The 19,051-nt window shown below is 46.5% G+C and overlaps 1 protein-coding gene across 5 annotated transcripts in view; it reads right to left on the bottom strand.

Moving 5' to 3' along the window:
* LOC147142744 (plasma membrane calcium-transporting ATPase 1-like) overlaps positions 1 to 19,051 on the bottom strand; it is a 68,408-nt gene that overhangs the window by 41,207 nt on the left and 8,150 nt on the right. Inside the window, exon 1 of one of the 5 annotated variants that reach the window (XM_086039662.1) lies at positions 17,115 to 17,698. The exons of 1 other annotated variant lie outside the window; for it this stretch is intronic. The gene's annotated coding sequence lies outside the window, so the exon portion shown is untranslated. Of the gene's footprint in view, positions 1 to 17,036; positions 17,699 to 19,051 lie in introns of those variants that run through there. 3 more of the 5 variants (XM_086039666.1, XM_086039661.1, XM_086039660.1) reach the window with 3 other exon arrangements.

Here is a 19,051-nt window from a genome sequence, read left to right as displayed (position 1 = left end):
GGCATCAGTTCGTGTCACTTAGCCATTATCAAGTAGCCAGGAAAGACGTTGAGACGGTTTTAATAGACGTCATTCGGCCAGCAAGCCGGAAGGCTCGGTCAGCCCTTGGCCGCTCGGCGACTATTAGCCAACAAGCCAGTTGCCAAATGCCAGTAAGACATCCAGATAGTTTTAATTGGGCTCAATGAGCCAGTCTGGAAGACATCCAGGCAGGGTAAATTGGTGGCGCCATTTAGACATCTTGGTGAGACACTTTGCTTTAGTGGCAGCCAGTCAGCCAGGCGCTCAATCAATCACAAAGGCTGATTAAGCGTCAAGTCAGTCGGTTGATCAGCATGGTTCAACCAGGCAGTCCAGCATGCCGGGCAGGAAACATCGAGACAGTTTCAAATTGGCGCCATTTAGACAATCGCTTTATTTGAAGTGTCAGCAAACCCGCCAATCGGATAGGTTTATTTCCTATCAATTTGGTTTTTTTCACGTGTTTAGTGCCACTTAACCTGTCGGCAGTTTGAAATTGAATTAATAGATGTCGTTTAGCCAGTGTCAGTCAGGCTGTCAATGAAGCAGCAAAACAGTCCCGCAAGACAACCAGACAGGTCGAAAGTCGGAACCGTTTAGCCAGTCCGTCGGTCAGTCCAAATGTTTGCGGGAGGAAGCTTTGAGTATTTCCCTGACGTTGTGATGAATGAGGCTCAACCGAGGATGATTGACGAGCCTTTTTTAAAATTGTTCAGCCACGCCGACATCAAAGATTTTGAAATCCCGCCGGCCCTTTGTCACATTTCTATCGGCGGTCTCTATTCATAGTCACAAAAAGACGCAAATTATGCGTGAAAATGATACCACGGCAGCGCGCAACAATGCGGCTTTGTACAAGTGACACACTCCATCTGTTTTCAGCTTTCACTGTCACGTTTGACGACCAAACCAGGCCTTTTTCGGCGCCGTCGTCATTGGGAATCTTCCGGAAAGACCGTTTGAATGATTGCACACAATGGAAACGCCAGAAGAACGAAAAACGATGGATCCGGTCTGGAGTTTGAGCTCTGAGGAGTCATGAAAGATGCGGATGGCTCCTGCGAACGCTGCATCCAGGTCGGTCTCCGGAGAGTCCTCCCAATGTCGGACAATCCATCCCGCTAATTGAGCGACGGGGAGATTGCTTCGCAAACATGTTTTATGACTTCTCCATGGCATAAAAGCCTCGCCGACGTCTGGCGGTCGAGTCATTTGCCAGTCGGCCGCCGACGAAGCATGCGCTAACACAACCAGTGCGCCGGGGGAAATTAGCAAGTTTCGCTTCATTGGCCAAAAGAGTATTTTTTTTCTTTTTTATAACAAATAACGCATCTTAATTCATCCATCGATGCCAGTGACGTATAGTGACAGACGCAGCAAATAAAAGATCTTCTATTAGAAGGCAGAAAGGATGTCATCGACATGTCTATCCACTTTTTGTGCTATTTTTTGTTTGATGGCACACCGTGATATTTTTCGGACTTCAACTATGTGCCTTGGCTCAATGAAGCTTGGGAATCACTGCGCTAACGCACGTTAGCCGACATGCTAACAGTCAGACATGTTTGCGCACGTCCCCCCATGAAATGACAATCGGTTGTCTCAAATGATTACGACTTGAATCTCGTCATATTCGCAAAATGCTCTCTGTCAAAGAACGCAACTTGATAACCATTTCTGTGCTTCTAGTGTCACGATTTTCTTTTTGTCAGAAACACTTTTAAAAACTAAAAATGATTGATTTGCACTGGAAGCTGGCATTGATCAGAGAGAATGGAAGAGTCCAATCAATGAAGTGTTGCGGTGATTTGCGCCGGCGCTCGGCAGCTGTGGCACTGGAGCGCAAACGTCAATCATCGCATTTGTCACTTCAACTGGCCTGACCCTCAAACCACCAACAAAAAGACTCGAGTGTGTGTCAGCAAGTGGAGTCGGTCCCAAAGCTGCCGTTTGTATGATTTACATTGAAAACATCACCGCATTAACAGAGAAATAGAAAAAAAAAAAAAAGCAAAAATTCCCCAGCGAGCAGTTGATGCTTTCAGAAGGACGACAACCACGCACACGTGGAATAAACTGCAACAACAAAGTCGGAAATGATTATTTCTTTTAGGACAAAAAGTCAACCTTAAGAGAATCATTTATCTTGATCTAAATGCTGTACAACAAAATGACAAATTATGACTCCAGACTTTAGCCTTGTCTACACGTGGCCGGGGGGTTTTAACAACCGCATACCCCCCCCACCCCCCCCCCGCCCCCGCCTGCGTTGGAATACGCATTAAAAAAACGCATCCACACGTAACCGCAGAAGTGCGTTTTCAAACACACGCCAAGCCTCTAGGCGGCAGTAGTTAGCCAAATACTGTCCATTCGGAAGAACTTCCGTCCCCTGACGTTACTTCCACGAAACCAAATACACGGCACCAAACCCGTTCGGGTAAACCGACAAGAGGTAAGAATTGCTTCTAAACCTTTCACCGAGAAGCGGCGGTTTGTTGCGGACAAATAAGTCCGCAAAAAGAATGGCTAGCATCGAGAATGGCTATATCCAACGAAGCGCCGCGAGACTCGCATGAAAACACAAGTCGCGCAATGACGTCAAAGCATTGTTGTCGCACGGTGACAATCTCCGGGTCTAACCAGCCACACCGAAACGCGGATCAGGAGATATCCGCAAATCTCCACTGCGGCCGGAGTTTTGCGTTTTCACTGAAAAAACTCCGGGGACGTGTGGATGATAGGGCTAACCGCAGGCTTATACCCGGCGTTTTCAAAAAGCCCGGTTACGTGTAGACAGGGCCTGAGTCACGTTACAGTTCATTTTCCTAAAAAACAACAACAACTGTAGTCTCATCATTTTTACGACTTTTCCCCCCCAAGCAAATTTACAACTTTTCTCTCTTAATATTCTGATTGTTTCTGAAAAAATGTGACCAAAAATAGATTTGAATTTGACTTGATTGAAGATTTGAATTAAGATCCGATTTTGCAATTGTATTCTTTTGTGATGACGGCATTTTTTCTTAATTTTCTTGTTCTCGGAAAAATGCCACTTGAGGTAACGCATCATTTTTTAACACAAAAACATGCCTTTATTCTTGAAAGCTGCAACTTTAACGTTGTAAAATTACAACCCGAAGAAATCAAGCATTTTCAGAGTTGAATCTAGTAATAATCCAAACTATTAAAAAAAAATATATACATTACACCCTGAAAAAGAAGCCTTTATTCGCAATCATTTAAATCTCATTCTTCATGTTCAAATTCCAAATTGTTTCTCAGAAAAAAAGGTAAATTTATTCTTGTAATATTCTGACTTTTTTCCACCTTGAAAAAGTACAACTTCAATTTTGTAAAATCATTCTTGGAAAAAGACGATTTGAGGAATAAAAAGGTGCCTTTATTCAGACGTTTTTGTCATAAACAAAGACATTCATCTCCGAATTCTGTTCTCTGAAAACGTCTTCTTGCAAGATTTCAATTTTCTCCCCAGAAAAGTACGACTTGAATCTTGCTTGTTTTTTTCCTTGTAAACTTGCCAATACAGCCTGGGCACACAGTTCAAATTTGTTTCCTTTGCAACCGTGAATCCCGTGAATAAAAAAATCCTTTCTTGTTGGAAGCAGCGTGCGTTAGTTTTGATGGCAAGTAAAAAGCAAACTTGAGGCAAGTGTGAAATCGGCTCACACGAGAACATACGCTTGGACATCTTTGCCATCGTGCGGCCTGCCAGGCCCGCTTCTTTTGCTTCTTCTTCTTCTTATCATGATGATGATGATGATGACAATTCTTCTTTATCCTCAGATGACTGCTGATGGAGCATCTTGTGACCGAGAACATGGCGAGGGGGGAAAAAAAAAAAAGGAAAAACAAGAAAACTTCCCACTGTCTGCCGCTTGTTGGACAGCGTGACACATTCCTGACGGTCCCCCCCCCCCCCCCTTCTCTCACTAGGAGTGAACATTGAGGCCAACACAGGCGGCCATTCATGCAAAACAGGTGGGAAGGGAGGAAGGGGCCTCGGGAATGAGTCGCAAAAAGGAGAAGGCCTCCGTACCACGATGACATTTCTAAAATCATGAGCAGGGCCCCAAAATTGTCCGAAAATAAAAACACCTACACACACACACGAGGTGAGCAAATCCAGTGGAATTGCTGTGCTCATGTAGCAAGATGACAATGGCAGCGGAACCACCAGGCAACGGTCACGTGACCCAGGCCACGTGACACGCGACCCGGGTCTCGTGAGTCACGTGAGACGGCTCACGTCGTCCAGAGCGAAAGTGGCCAAATGCATGCGTTTACTTGCAACGCCTCAGTCCACGTTAGCTCCTCCCACCAGAGAGCTCATCTAGGGGGGAGGAGTTACACAAGGTTTGGACCAATGAGACATCGTGGGCATTCGGAAACGTCAGCGCGTCCTCCGTTTCAGCTCGTTTGAGTAACCTCCGTCATTGTCCGTCCTTGCTCCCCGACATGCAGCTCAAGTGGCTTCATCGGGACAAAATGGCCGACCTCCAGTTCAATATGGGGCATTGGTCCTTGACTTGTGAAAGACATGCCCCGGCCAATTTCGGGTTGATTGGTGTCACCCTGATTCATTTTTTTTTCCTTTGCAACTTGCGTCTACGTTCCCGGAAATTGCGTTTTGACAGACGGTCATTTTTTGCCAATCTTGTCACGTTGCTAATTTACGAGAATTGAGATGCTCCTTAGCACGGCGGCGTGAGAACAAACTGCGAGTGGCGGTCGAAGCATCGAGGCGCTCCAAATGACCAGAAAGGTGAACCTCCGCCCAGCGTTGGCAAACAAACTTGCACGGATCTCAAAGGCAGGAATGCGTGCGGGAATGTTGACGGCTTTCCTGTTGAGCGATGGGGCACGCGGGCGGGGTGGGGTGGGGTGGGGTGCGGGGCAACCCCCACCAAACAAAGTGCACTACTACCACCGGGGACCACCACACACACACCCCCTCTTGAAGATAATCCTCGACAGGCGCGACACTGCAATCTCCAAGTCGAATCCGAGCCGAACAGCATCATTTCCGGCATCATTTCCGACTTCCTGTCACATCATCGATAAAAGAAATGAACGACTTAAAACATTAGCCTAAAAGCATAATTGCTTCTGCCGGTGTTAACTCAGTGTCACAATATTGTGAAAATTCAGTCAAATTCAAATGGATCTTGCTACTATTGTGAGTTTTCTCTTGAAAACCAATTTCCAGCATATTGTGACTTTTGTTTTCCCAGAAAAATGCCAAGCGGATCAAAGTTGATCCAGAGTCGTATTCCGGCGAGTTCTTGAAAAGATTCGACTTTATTGAAGATCAACTTGATGAAGTTGTTTGGTTCCGTCCAAAGACGGACTCGTCGCTTTTCGTCCCCCTGCTGCATTTCTCAGCAAGCGAGCGTCCTGCGGCGTAGCGACTCCTCGGCGTGGAGCAGCAATGTACGTTTACGAGCCCATCTAGGGGTACGGCTTCACGCCTCGTCAAACGCCAACGGTCCGGCCATAAAAAGTTGCGTACTCCAAAGAGCAAAGGATCTGCCTTCTTTTCTTTTTTTTTTTTTTTTTTGTTGCAACTGTTGGCGTGTTGCATTGTAACTGTAACAAATGTCGGCTTGTTGTAACTCAATTCCGACACCACCTCCTTTCCTTCCGTGGATATCATCCTTGCTTCCTTTGCTCCTTCCTTCCTTTTGTTAATTTGACACGTGAATATGTTTCTCTAGGTTTCTTCCTTTAGTCCATCATCCTTCTTTGCATCCTTATTTTGTCTCTTTTTTTTCCTTTCCTTTCATGCAATCCATGACTCCGTCCTTCCGTCCTTCCTTCTGCCCTCCCATGAATACGTTTATTTAAAAAAACGGAAGGCTGCTTTTGGCCCAGCCCACGCGCTACAGTCGATAACCTTGACGGCAACGGGAAGCAGAAGCCAGGCCGGCCTAGGCCAACAACGCCGGTCAACAGGAGTCATCCGCCGCCGCCGCCGCCGCCGCCGCCAATACTCACAATACGCAAGCAGCTATAAATAGTGCATGATCAGTAAGTGGTGCGAACGGCCGGCGGAGCGCTTGACAGCAGTTATTGCGTTTGGACCGGAGCACAGTCCAAGGAAAGTGCACTTGTACACAGCGTGCGTGTGCGTGCGTGTGCGTGCGTGCATGCTGGAGTTCCAGAAGACCCGAAAACTACAACTCTGATCTCAAAGCATTTCTGTTTCCTGGAAGAATGCAACTTGAGAACATTTTGAAAAATGTATATTATGCGATTTTTTGCGTTTATTTGCTGCCACTCAATCTTTCTAATATCCTCACCTTTTTTGTCCCTAAAAATGAACGGAACTTTGATTGAAAAAAAGTATGACTTCATAACATTTGCACTTCGAATGGAAGTAAACAAGATTTTCCCTGGAAAATGTCACTTTTCCCCCCAAAAGAAAGGCATTGTCACAATTTCCCAACATATGTTTTGATAAAGTGCGGCACGGTGGTCGACTGGTTAGCACGTCCGCCTCACAGTTCAGAGGTCGTGGGTTCGATCCCGGCTCCGGCCTCCCTGTGTGGAGTTTGCATGTTCTCCCCGTGCCTGCGTGGGTTTTCTCCGGGCACTCCGGTTTCCTCCCACATTCCAAAAACATGCATGGTAAGTTGATTGGATACTCTAAATTGCCCCTAGGTGTGATTGTGAGTGCGGATGTTTGTCTCTGTGTGCCCTGCGATTGGCTGGCAACCAGTTCAGGGTGTCCCCCGCCTACTGCCCAAAGACAGCTGGGATAGGCTCCAGCACGCCCCGCGACCCTTGTGAGGAGAAGCGGTACAGATAATGGATGGATGGATGGATGTTTTGATAAAACTATGAATTTATTCTCATATTTGTAATTTTTTTTGCAGAAAAATGACACTTTATAATATCACCACTGATTGTCCAAAAAGTACTAAAATTATATTTTAGTAATCTTCCAACTTTGTAGAAATGCTGTGATTGTTTTTTTTCCCAGAAAATTAGAATTTTATTTCTGTAATTTCCAACTCCTAATGTTGAATCAGTTTTTAAATTAATTTTGAATATTTTTTTTCCTGTCCTAGAAAAATGTCACTTTGCATGAGTAAATGTAACCAACATTAGGCATTCATCTTGCCATTACTCCGATACTTCAATTGACTTTATTCTGATAATATTCAGCCTTTTTTCAGAAAACTACTTTATTCCAAAAATAATCACTTTTTGGGGGGGGGGGGGGGTCAATTATGGCTTATCTGTACAACATTCCATCTTTTATTTTAGAAAATTATTATGGGTTTTTCCCCCAGATTTTTTTTTTTTTTTAATCCACATTGTCACAGTCTTCCAACATATATATATATTTTTTTAATGAAACAGTCTATCAGAATTGCAACCAGATCAACCGTTTAGACTATGGAATAACTCATAACAATTTCATGGAACAAATGCAACATTTACGTAGGAAAAGTAGGTAAATGCAGAGCCACTGATTCAAAACATGAACAAGTTACATGGAGGGCATCATAATTAGGAATCAGCAATTTCAATTTCAATCATCTATTTTAGGAACAGCTGGACTCAAACACGCACGCGCGCACGCGCGCGCACGGACAAGCACACCTGTTTGGCGTGTGAGGACAAGGAAGCGAAATCTTGAGCGTTGCCAACACAACATGAGAAAGCATCAAGCTTCCACTTCCTGTTGGCCGCGGCGCCGCCCACCATCTGCTCACTTCCTCCTCCGACGCCAAGGCTCACTCACCTCTCAGGCACTCTGCTTCCACGCTGCGCGTATATCAGATTACGTTACATCCTTGCTTGGATGGACCACAAACATCCAAACCAGGCGGAAAAACGCAGCCTTGAATCAAGGATCAAGAGGAGAATGTCTATTTGTTCGTGAGAAACAGCCTTTTGGAATTGAAAATGCTGATTGTGCAACTCAGTCACAACGAACAGTGACACCTTTTTTTCCCCAACTGAAACGGAAGCAAAAAGTCATGCTATAAAGTAGGGCTGTTCGATTTTGCCTAATAAGAAAATCCCGATTATTTTCTCTCAAACCCCATTTTACGATTACCATTTGTTTGTAAAATAAAAAATAATGACAAATGAAGTCTTTTATTTCAACTTAATTTTTCTTTCTTTGAACTCAAAATGCCGGTCAATTTAACTTAATACACACGGAACAGGCCATTGGGATGAACAGCGTTTTACTTACACAACAGATTTTAGCTCTGTTGTTAATTAAAGCAATAATCAATGAAGAAAGCGCATACTGTCAGCAAGTCCGTTTTCCAACCAGCTAGCGACTAGCCATTCACCTTTCTCCCTGGTCTTACTTCAACATAAATCAATGATTAGTGCAAAAATGTCACTCAATGATACAATGCACTGTCAAGCTTAAGTACGGACGCATATACTCCGGCTGGACCAGAGGTCCGTTGTAGAGGAGAAAAAAAAGGGACGCCTCTCAGACGTTGAGTTACTTGCTCACGGGTCGTATGGTACATGCGGGGAACACACTACACTACAGATCTATTTTTGCCCGATTTATTACCTCAACGCTCACTTGCCTGAGCAAATAGCAGAATCGACGGTAGCCATGGGTGCTGTCGTTGTTTCGGACTGCGCGCTCGTGGGAGGAAGCGGAAATGCAGAGGAAACTACGGTGGCTTAGATACACCAAAAACAACAAAATCGAACGTGCCGATTTGAACGAAAATTCGGTTTCGGTTCAAAATCGCTTAATCGAGCAGCCCTGCTATAAAGTCACACAAACAAGCATGTTTTTGACTAAAAAAAGGCTATGATATCAGGCTGCGGAGTTCACCTTACAAAATCATGCAATGATAATATGGCAAAATGACGACGGAAAAGACTATAAAGTCACATTACAGACCTTTTTTGGTCTAAAAGTTTACGTGAGCAGTGAAAAGGGCAACCAAGTCTTGCTATGAAGTCAAGTTGCGGCACCCGCTAGCAAGGCGTCATTTTGAGAAGCAATTGTTCTTGTCACGCGAGAAAGGCACACAACCGAGTCGTATTCGCAGGACTGGTGGAAAGGCGACTTTGGCGTCATTTTCGGCTTCATTCTTTCGGCCACTTGTTTTCGGTGCGCAGCTAAAATAGTGTTGCATATTTCCCAAAGTGATTTTTTTTGGGGGGGGGGGTCGGGGGGTGGAAGTGTTTCTGCTGTGTAGACATAATCGGGACGCTGCACTGACACGTGCTTTACTAATATACAGACTACTCAGTGCAGTATCATGCCTTTAAATGAGACGGACCATGACATCATTAAATGCTAATCACATTAGCGTAGCTCCTGACCACCTTCGCGGGCACTTTACATCGCTTCTCTCTCACACACACACACACACTCCAGGTGCTAGCCAGCTCATCACTACTCACTCAAGGACGCTAAAGTTGAAAGGTCGACTTGCTTCAGTCGAGGAATGGAAAAGTAAGTTATGACACGCTCATGAAGATGTCCCCATAAAGAAATAATAGGATGTTGGCATTCAGGATGGGGGGCAACATGCTAACGTATTAAAAAGTCGAAATGGACACGGCGCATTGATCATATCGCCATCCGATCACGACGTACGGATGAAGCGCATGAGAGGCCGCTACGATGCGTCGCAAATCTACCCATAGTGACGTTTTAGGTCGGAGCTCAGAGCGGAACAACTCGCGAGAGGACTCAGCAAAACGTTTTCTGCCAATATCCATATTGTCCCAACAACGCGGCAATTGCAACATTTGAAGCTCAAAATTGGCATCAATATGAATGCTTGATTCAGATGACGATGCGGGAAAGGGCAAAAAAAAAGCTAAATGCAACCGATTTTTCCTGGTTGCGTGCAAGCGAGCGTCGGTGGCAGCCGGATTGATGAGCTCCCCTCCCCCACCCGACACCCCCCAGACAGCGGCTTACATAACGGCTGGCGTGGGTGCAGCTCCTGACAGGTGTTTAGCGGGCGGCCTTGTGGGAGTTTGCCCGACAGACAGAAAAGAGGGCGGGCAGGCGGGCGGTTGGGACGCTCTGCCACAGAAGGGAAAAGCCAATCAAAGCGCCCGGCTCGCCGATTCGCATCAAAGGAGAAGTGACAAGAAGAAGCTTTTGAAAGAAGTCCGAATCCATTTGTGATTGCACATTCAAGCTGGAATGAGGCCCGTCATTCAAGTCCAATTCTTCAAGTTCGGATTGAGTGGGATAGGCAAGAAACAATCCCCCCCCACGTTTCGCAAGGTTGCGGCCGTATTTCAAACTCCTTTGAAATGCGGCTTTTCACCCAAAAATTCAACAACTGAAAATGCCTCAAAATGGGAAAGAGAAAGCAATTATTCAAAATAAAAACCTCATGTTGCCTGCGTAGATGAGCGTGGTACAAAATTCATCCAATTCATTTATTCCCAGGCTGCAACTAACAATTGTGTCAATAATCGTTTCATATGTTGATTATCTCTTCAATGAATCAAATTTTGAAAAAATACATTTCCATCCCTTTATTAACAAAACAGGAAAAGAAAAAGAAAAATCTGAAAAACGTTGGACATTGTTTTCCAAATTAAGCAGACGTATGCAAATAATTCAACACAAAGATATTCGGAGAATATTTACTGATGAGACGATATTTAGTTCAACAGTGTCTCAAAACGGTGATCAAAATAGTTGTCGATTAATTTGATCATCACTCGGTCGTCGATTCGCCTGTAATTTGAACTGGACTTGAATAAGTCGTCAAATGTTCAACCAAACCGACGGCGGAGTTTTGCCCAACCAACCAACCCGTCTAGCTCAAAAAACACGATTTGTATTTTTTCTTAGCACTCTCCAATTTGGGCTCAGCTCGGAAGTATTTGCAAGAAATGGACGAGCTGCTGAAATGAGTGTCACAGCCGTCACTGAAGATTACATTAAAAAAATTTTTTTTTTTTTAATAAGGTGGCGTTTCCGCGCTGGATCAAATGCCGCTAAATAAGCCGAGCGCCTTTTCTGCGTTCTCCCTTTGGACGAAGGCAGGCGACCATCAAATAGTCATGAAGGCCAAGAGCTCTACGATGGCCCAACACGGCTGCGCCGCTGCATTCGTTTCTTCAACGGAGGCCCGAGCGCTGCTGCACTGCGTCCATTCATAATTGATGGCCACTTACGTAAGAGGCGGGCGAGCGAGCGAGCTAGCGAGCGTGCATGCGTGCGTGCGTGCGTGTGCGCGCGCGGCCCCTTGCAGGGGCTTCCCGAACTCCCCCTCCGCCATTCAAGCGTAACAAGTGGGAGAAACCACACTTATTTTCCCTCCTTTTTAACACGCGTGAGCCAAATGAAATGAGTTTGGGAAGGCGTCAAATTAAAAACTGGTCCTTCACTAAATGCAACTGCTTGGAGGGGAAATTGGACGTTGCAATATTGATTTTCAATTGTAGGAACTTTTGGTGCTAAGATTTTAACCTAACCAAATGATTGTTAATAGTTCCGCTTACTCCGATCTCTTAAATTGTATTTTTCCGTTCTAAAAAAAAGGATGCGTACGTACTGTATGTTTTCCCTTTCTCTTTCGTTTTTGCATGATCGTGTCAAGTAACAAACGCATACGTTCAAAAAAATGACACGATACCTCCAGCGCTAATACTTCAGCAATAGGTGGAGTCATTCATTTTGGCTGATAGTCTTAAATACTCAGATTGCTTTCTACACCAATATCTTTTGGGACTAAAGCAAATAAAGTTTAATGAACATTTTAGTTAGGTTTGTATTTCTTCCAAATGGGGTCACTGTTTTTGCACAACCCTGCTCAATTCCGAACCACAGAGACAACAACATAAAAAATGAGAAAGTAGCGCAAATGAAAGGTGTGCTCAAGTAGACGGAAGACTTTATCCAAGGATATCTTTGAAAACGACCTCACAGATTGGTCGCGCCAAAGCAAAGAAATCCCTCAGCGCGCCAACATTCAGCACTGGTATTGCTTTTTGGAAAATCAAGCTACACTGTGAACGGCTGCTAACGCTAGCACACTCGTGTCAAGCGCTCTCTTTATTTGTCGGCCGTAATAACGTCGTCTGGTGTCGACAACGGCGGCGTGGGCGTGTCGCCGAGGCGCTCAAGCACAACACCACAAAGACGCACGCCATTGTTAATCGTCACGTCGGCGCGTCGAAACTCGGCCATTTTGTTTGCCGGCGTGGCCGGCGGGCGGGATATCCATCAGCAACTCATCCAATATGCATGGAGTGGCCGATATGTGCATAACTCTTGTTTAATGTCGACACGGGTCCCGGCAGAGGTTGTATTTACGCCCAGGACGTTTGCTGATAGATTCGCCGCGCAAGACGAGGTGAAGCGCCATTAATGTGAAGGACGCCCAATTGAGGCATGAATCAAAGCGACTTCGGGGGGGGCTGCCAAACACGGGAACACACAATCAAGGGTGATCTGACAGCAACGGCAATATGGGGTGCCGCCCCCCCCCCCCCACTAAAATGCGCTCACTCTTCGACTGCCATTACGGTGGAGCCGCTTATGTTTGCAAACGGTGACAAACTGCGCAATGGAGACAGAGAGCATGTAAGAAATAGAATGAAAAGCACTAGCTTCATGCCCACCGAAAATCGTGAAACGCCATCGAAATGAGCCGAGATGTTTTGGTCCTGAAAACGCATCAAACGGCTGCTACTTTAACACCAAGCGAGCAGCAACACTTCCAAATACAGCATGCCAGAACTACGGTAACTAACGGCCTCTTCTTCTTGCTGTTCCTGGTGCTACACGTCTCCTGGTAGGCCTCAGTGCTGCCCTGCGTGATGTGGCGCAACCTGGTACTACACTGACGACATGCCGCTCCAAACTAAACTGCCCTGTAAAAATGTCAAACCTAACCCAGTCAACGAGCTCACTTTAACATCCAGTGGAGGCTTGATTGGGGAATTCCTATTCCCCCCTCATTTTTTATATAGATTTTTTGGGGAGGGTGTCAGAGGAGCATTTTCACGGATTGTTCTCTAATGGTAGACATCCAAGGTCATTGCACATTTACCGCTATTTTTTGATATCGGAAACAAAAAGCAAACATGTACGTATTGTCGCATGTAGAGGTTCAACAATTGATCGACAACAAATCGACTATTAAGTTAATCAACAACTAACTGTTTTGATCATGAATTGTGTAGAGACTTTGTTTAGCCTAAAATTGCGCACATCCTTGGAATTTTTAGCCTCTCAACAGGAAATATTCTCAGATTTCTTCAGTCCTCCATCAAAGCAGATTATCTTTGTGTTGAATCAAAACAAGACATTTACTGACATTTGCTTTTACTTTGGGAAACAACGGCCAACACTTTTGCCGATTTCCAATCATGTTATATGGATCGAAAGAGTAACCGAACCATAATCAATGTACGGTTAGGTCGTTTTGAAATATTGTCCTGTTTTTGAATGAAGGAATGGAATATTTCTATGTAAATCCTTTTTTTTTTTTTTTAATCTGATTCACTGGCTAATGGAAAAAATGAATCGACCTGGCAAAATAATCGTTAGTTGCAGCCCTGGGTCAAACTGTGAACTAAAAAATTGACTGTATATGATCTTTCCGTATTGCAGCTTTTCACCTATTGCAGTTGGGTCAGGAACGGCAGTTAAAGAGTTGAGCACATTTTATTTGCGACGCCCTGTATTGACTTTTCAGCCGGCTCAACCTTGGTCGTGGGTTCAGCGTTGCAGGCCGAGAGCAATCCCCGCACCCTGGCGAATAAATACCTCCCATTAACCTGCAGCGGTCTGCTCATTCGCTGCGAGCAGACTGATCCATTTAAAACAAAAAAAATCAAAAAGGAATAAAAGGATTTGCCGCAGGACATGGGGGAGCGGCCCGCGAACGTCCCATTTTGTCTTTTTTTCCGAGGGCTCGCTGATGCGGACATAAAGCAGCCGCTCGTAAACGTCCAGCTGCTCAATATCGGAACGGGAAGTCGCTCGGGCTCGACGTTGCCAGACTTCAAACCTGCCCCAGATGAGATTTGACTGATTGACTGGCCGGATGGCTGACTGGGCTCGTTTATCCGGTGAACACTCACTGGGTGACTCCGTTGATTAGCGCGTGACGCTACGACGCGCCACGCCGGTCAGCCCGACTGAGTGACACGTCGGAATGAGCGAGTTCACCGATTGAATAAGCGGCGCACGGCGTGCCGTCGCCGCCTGTTTTCTTTTCTTTCCTCGGGCCCATCCGACACCGGCTCCTAATATTGCATCCGACAGTGGCGACGGGCTTGCCGCTTAGCTGACAGGTTGCGATAACGCCTAGCGACTGGTGCTGACAAAGCAAGATTTAGATCAGTCAAGTCATATTTCTGCATTCCAAATGGATGAATAACGCGGATGTTTGCATGCCGGGCCACTAGTTGGCACCGTAGTTAAACAAAGACGGTGCGAAAGCAAACGCAGGAATTAGGGCTGTCACTGTGGAATGTTTTGAGAATGGATTATTCTTCCGTCAATTCGCTCAATCATCTGATCAAATATCATTTTTATGACAAACCCATTTTCCCCAATTACTGCCTATTACCAATTATTGTTCTTAATTGGGCATTGTTTAATGATTGAAAAAAACAACCAAACCACACAAAAGGGATTGGTGCAACCTTTTTGAGACTTCCTCAGTTGACTGGTTCAGTCATCGTTTTCCAAAGCAAAAGCAGATGTTTGCAAATGTCGTCTTTTAATTAAACGCCAAAGATGATCCGCCTGCTTTCGGGCTACAGAAATCAGACAATAATTCCTGTTGAGAGGCTAAAATCAGAGCATTTGGACAACTTTCAGACAATGGCGCTAAGCGATTACTCAATTATTAAAATAAGTAGCGATTCATTTGACAAATCCATTAGTTGTCGAATAATCAATTCATTTTGACACCTCCAGTTGGAATGCTGCAAAAATGCCCGTGGACAATGTTGCTTGTCGATTTTATCTTGGCCCGTCATTACACTTCTACTCCCAACTCACGCACTGGTGCACCCCTAGTTTGGGAATGCCTGATGGCGGGCAAGTCAAAAGACAGCCCATGGATATTGTTATTGGTTTATTTCATCGAGACCAGTCTTTTCATTTCTAATCTCCTGCAATGGCACACCCGCAATTTTGGGAACTAGTGAACTACTTCCTCCAGTTTGGGAATGTGATAACAGATTATTAGTCGGCGCACCTCTCCGGACACCCTTGGGGGTAAAAAAGCCTGTGGATGATATTTCTTCATTTTATGTCGGCCTGACATTACACTTCAGGCTCACACATGGCGCACCCCCAGTTTGGGAATGCCTGATCGTCTGTGCACGGCCTTAGGGAGGAAAAAGCCAAATACAGCCCATGGACCGTGTTATTTGTTTATTTCATCAAGGCCCGCCATTCGCCTTCTCATCTTCCACACTGGCGCACCCCCGTTTGGGAGAGAGACAGTCAAGTGGTGTTTTGAGCTACAAGTACCAGACAAAAGGCGAAAGAACGAAGAGGGAATATGCAAATGTGGCATGAGCTGCTGTTAAGTAGATCACTCGCTTCTCTTCTGCTCTCAAAAAAAAAAAAAAAAAAAAATCTGAGCGGTGCGCCAACAATTATCCTCTCGCTCGATTCAATTTGCTGCAAATGGCTTTTGAAGATCTCGAGAGCGCGAGGCCCCCCTTCCACACTCCGGAAAAAGCAACCAGTGAGGTGTTTAGCCCAATAGTGGAGGTGAAGCAGCATCGGCAGCAATGCCCTCGTTTGGAGGTCACAAGCTGGAGGAGATGCGGGATCCCCCCCCCCCACCCTCCTCCCCCTCCTCTCCTCTCCTCCCAACGCAATAAGTCAGGACACACCCAGATGCAGAGGGGGAGGGGGACCAAGAAAATGACAGCAAAGGAGCAAGAACAACACGATACAGACATGACACTGCTCATTCTCCAAGTGGGTGACATCACAGCCAATGTTCATGACAATAAAGTGTTGTTTTTTTTCCTCTCTTTTTCCCCTTTTGGTGCAGGCTGGCCCAGCTCGTGTTGGCAATGTGGGGAAACCACTCCAACAGGAAGAACGAGCTGCCCCGCAAACACACCGCAGCAGCAACAACAAATGTTCACCAGGATAACAAATCGCACTCACAACCTTTCAAAGCAAAAAAACTAAAACAAAAAAAACACCAAACATGACCGTATAGTGAGGCCAAACTGATTCCAGACTTGGCGGAAATCCGCATGCCCCGCTCGCAGTCGAGCTCGCGACAAGCTCCCCAGCACCAGAGCGCCATTCACAAGCGGGGTGATTATGAACCGACACCTGGATTGGTAGGCTCCGGGTGGATTTAGCGAGTCAGGCCGTCGACCTCGGCTACATTAAATAACCGCTCTACAATTCGGCAGCTCTCAAACGTGACACCACACGTCATATTCCGCTGAAACGCTTGCATTTGAACAAGCCGACCGCGCTCTGGATAGCACGCAGCGGTGGGCGGCAGCAACTGGTCCGCGGCGTGTACAGCGTCCAAAAGTTGAAATCGGAAACAACTCAGAGCCAATCGAGGCAAATACACGCCAGGATTGGAAGTGTGCGACGATGCGCGAACCAACGCGTCAAAGTGCGGCGAAAGTTGCGGCTAAAACGCCCACATTGCTCGAGCGAGACTTGCCAGCGCGGGCTGCGGGAGAGGGGTGCCTCGTCTGCGGCTTCCGCCGAGCCGAGCGCGGGGGACTCGATCCCCGCGCGGGGGACTCGAGCCCCGCGTGGAGACTAGCCCCCCCCCCCCCCCCCCCCCCCCCACCCCCAGTCCTCCCACGCCAGCGAGTTCACTTTGCGGCAACTGTGGCTGCAGCTGAAGCGTTCCAAAAACGAGAACACGGCGGTTGTAGTCTCACACCTGTGGCGGAGGGGGAGAAAAGATCCAAAATGGGCCACCGGAGACGACGGAATCGACGAGCGAGCTAAAAGACGCTTGAAATGAGCTTCCAAACGCGGCCAAAACGAGCTGAAAACTCACCGAGCGGCGACGACGACGACGTCGACGTGAAAAGGGGCCAGCAAAGTTTCACCTCCCCAAACAGCGAAAGGAGCTCACCTCTGGCGGGGATCCGTGTCCGAAGCACGTCGGCGTGTGGAGCTCCCTCACTGGGCTTCGTCCATGTCCCAGCGCGGCGGCAACTTGACTGGACCGCAGCGGTGGGGGGGGGGGGGGGGGAAACAATGATTGACAGGCCGGGAATGGAATTATTACCAAGAAGGAAGGGGGAAAAAAAAAACAACAAATCGATATGGTCCCCCTCGTTCGAAAGCAGCGAGGGAAAAAAAGGAGACAGCCGTGACACACCACTGCAGCGCCGCAGACCGGAGCCCGGATCCTTCCCGATTGGGTCAGAAATCAATCCGATAAAAGGGAAGACCAAGTCCCCCCTCCTCCTCCGCCTCCTCGCCGCTGGAACACACGCAGGGGAGGGAAGGCGTGATAGCCGAGACAAGATCCAGCCAAGAAGCCGTCGGAGGGGGCTGCTGCTGGGATAGAGGGGGCAGCTGGGGGGGGGGGGGCGCACCGCTCACGAACGTTCCGACAGGACCGCAGAGTGGAGCACGCACAGTCCCGTCTGAGAAGCGCCTTTTCCGGTCGGGCTGGGTGCCTTGCCCCGGGAAACACACGGCGGCGGGAGGGAAGGCGGGGCCAGGCTGGATCACTTTTAAGGTGGATCGCTTCAATCACCGCGACTCCATTTTATATCAAATACAAAAATGTATATTACCTCATGTTGTTCATCTCTTCTTAGGGTGTGGCATGCATCTAGATTCTTGACAACGTTATAAAGTGAAAAAAAAAATCACAGTAGCTAAATATACCAAAATATTTCATCTAGTCTCACCTGTTCTAGGTTCAAATCTGTCTAGACAAAAATCCCTGTTTTCATTTGTTATGGACCCTGGAAATGTCCAAATTGCCCTAAAATGCCCAATCCAAAATGGCAAACTTCCTGGACCTTTTCCGGCATGGTGTCTTGGGACCTTTTGGTGGATCTGTCTCTAACTTTGCAAAGATGTCTACATTTCTGGGGTTTTTCTGTCAAGATGGGGTGCTGAATGTACATGAATGAGAAATAAAATGAACTTTTTTGATTTTGGCTGAGATTGGCTGCAATGACACAAAGTGAAAAATGTCAAGGGGTCGGAATTCTATCCGTGTGTATACATATATCTACTGTATACATTCCAGTTAAGTGCAACTGAGCCAGCTGAGTCTAAAATGTCCGCTTTCAACCAAAATGGCAGCCTTCCGTTGTGTTTTTATAGGCATTGATTCGTGGGCCTACTCATGATAAACACATTCACCAGATTTCATGCTAAGTCAGACAGGCTTTAGGGGCCAAATATTTCCCCGCCAAAATACAACAGCCGCTCTCAAGAAACTGTTTTGTGTGTTGCAATTTTCACCCCCAGAATGATGCTGGGAGCCTGATGGCGCCTTAATCAAGAGGCATAGCAAAGCGCAGTGTTGCTCATGCCTCGCGATTTCCTTCAAACACAGCACAGCACTGAGTGCTAAGTGGCCATTCAATCAACCTGCTAGCCTCCTACGCTATGCGACTGACGGAGCTGCTTCGAGCTACCGTTTAACAGCACAACGCTGTTAGCTGACTGTTAGCCCAAACATCACGGCACGCGGTGCTCACTGAGCTTGCTTGGCCTTTTTACCGCATGTCTGCCGTGACATGTTTTTATTCACAATGTTTAAGTGTGTGTGTGCCTGAGAGACTGAGATTGACTGCGCAGTGTGTATGTGAATCACTTTTATTTATTATTATTATTGTTTTTTATATGTCTTTTGGTACAAGAGATGAATTAGTTGTTGACCGAAAAAAAATACCGCATGACGAAACATTTATTGACCGGCAGTTGACCGACGCCGACTCTGGCCCAGTGGCTTTATTCGACTTTGCCGGGACCACAAACGTGCTTCTTATCTAAATGAGTTTTTGGACTTGCAGGTTGGCTAGAAGCACCTGTGGCCAAAGC

This window comes from Filicampus tigris, chromosome 9, assembly GCF_054856515.1.
Source record: "Filicampus tigris isolate MCC_2025a chromosome 9, RoL_Ftig_1.0, whole genome shotgun sequence".
Taxonomy (NCBI): Eukaryota; Metazoa; Chordata; class Actinopteri; order Syngnathiformes; family Syngnathidae; genus Filicampus; species Filicampus tigris.
The sequence above is the reverse complement of the archived record's forward strand: the minus strand, read 5'-3'. Positions and strand labels throughout refer to the sequence as shown.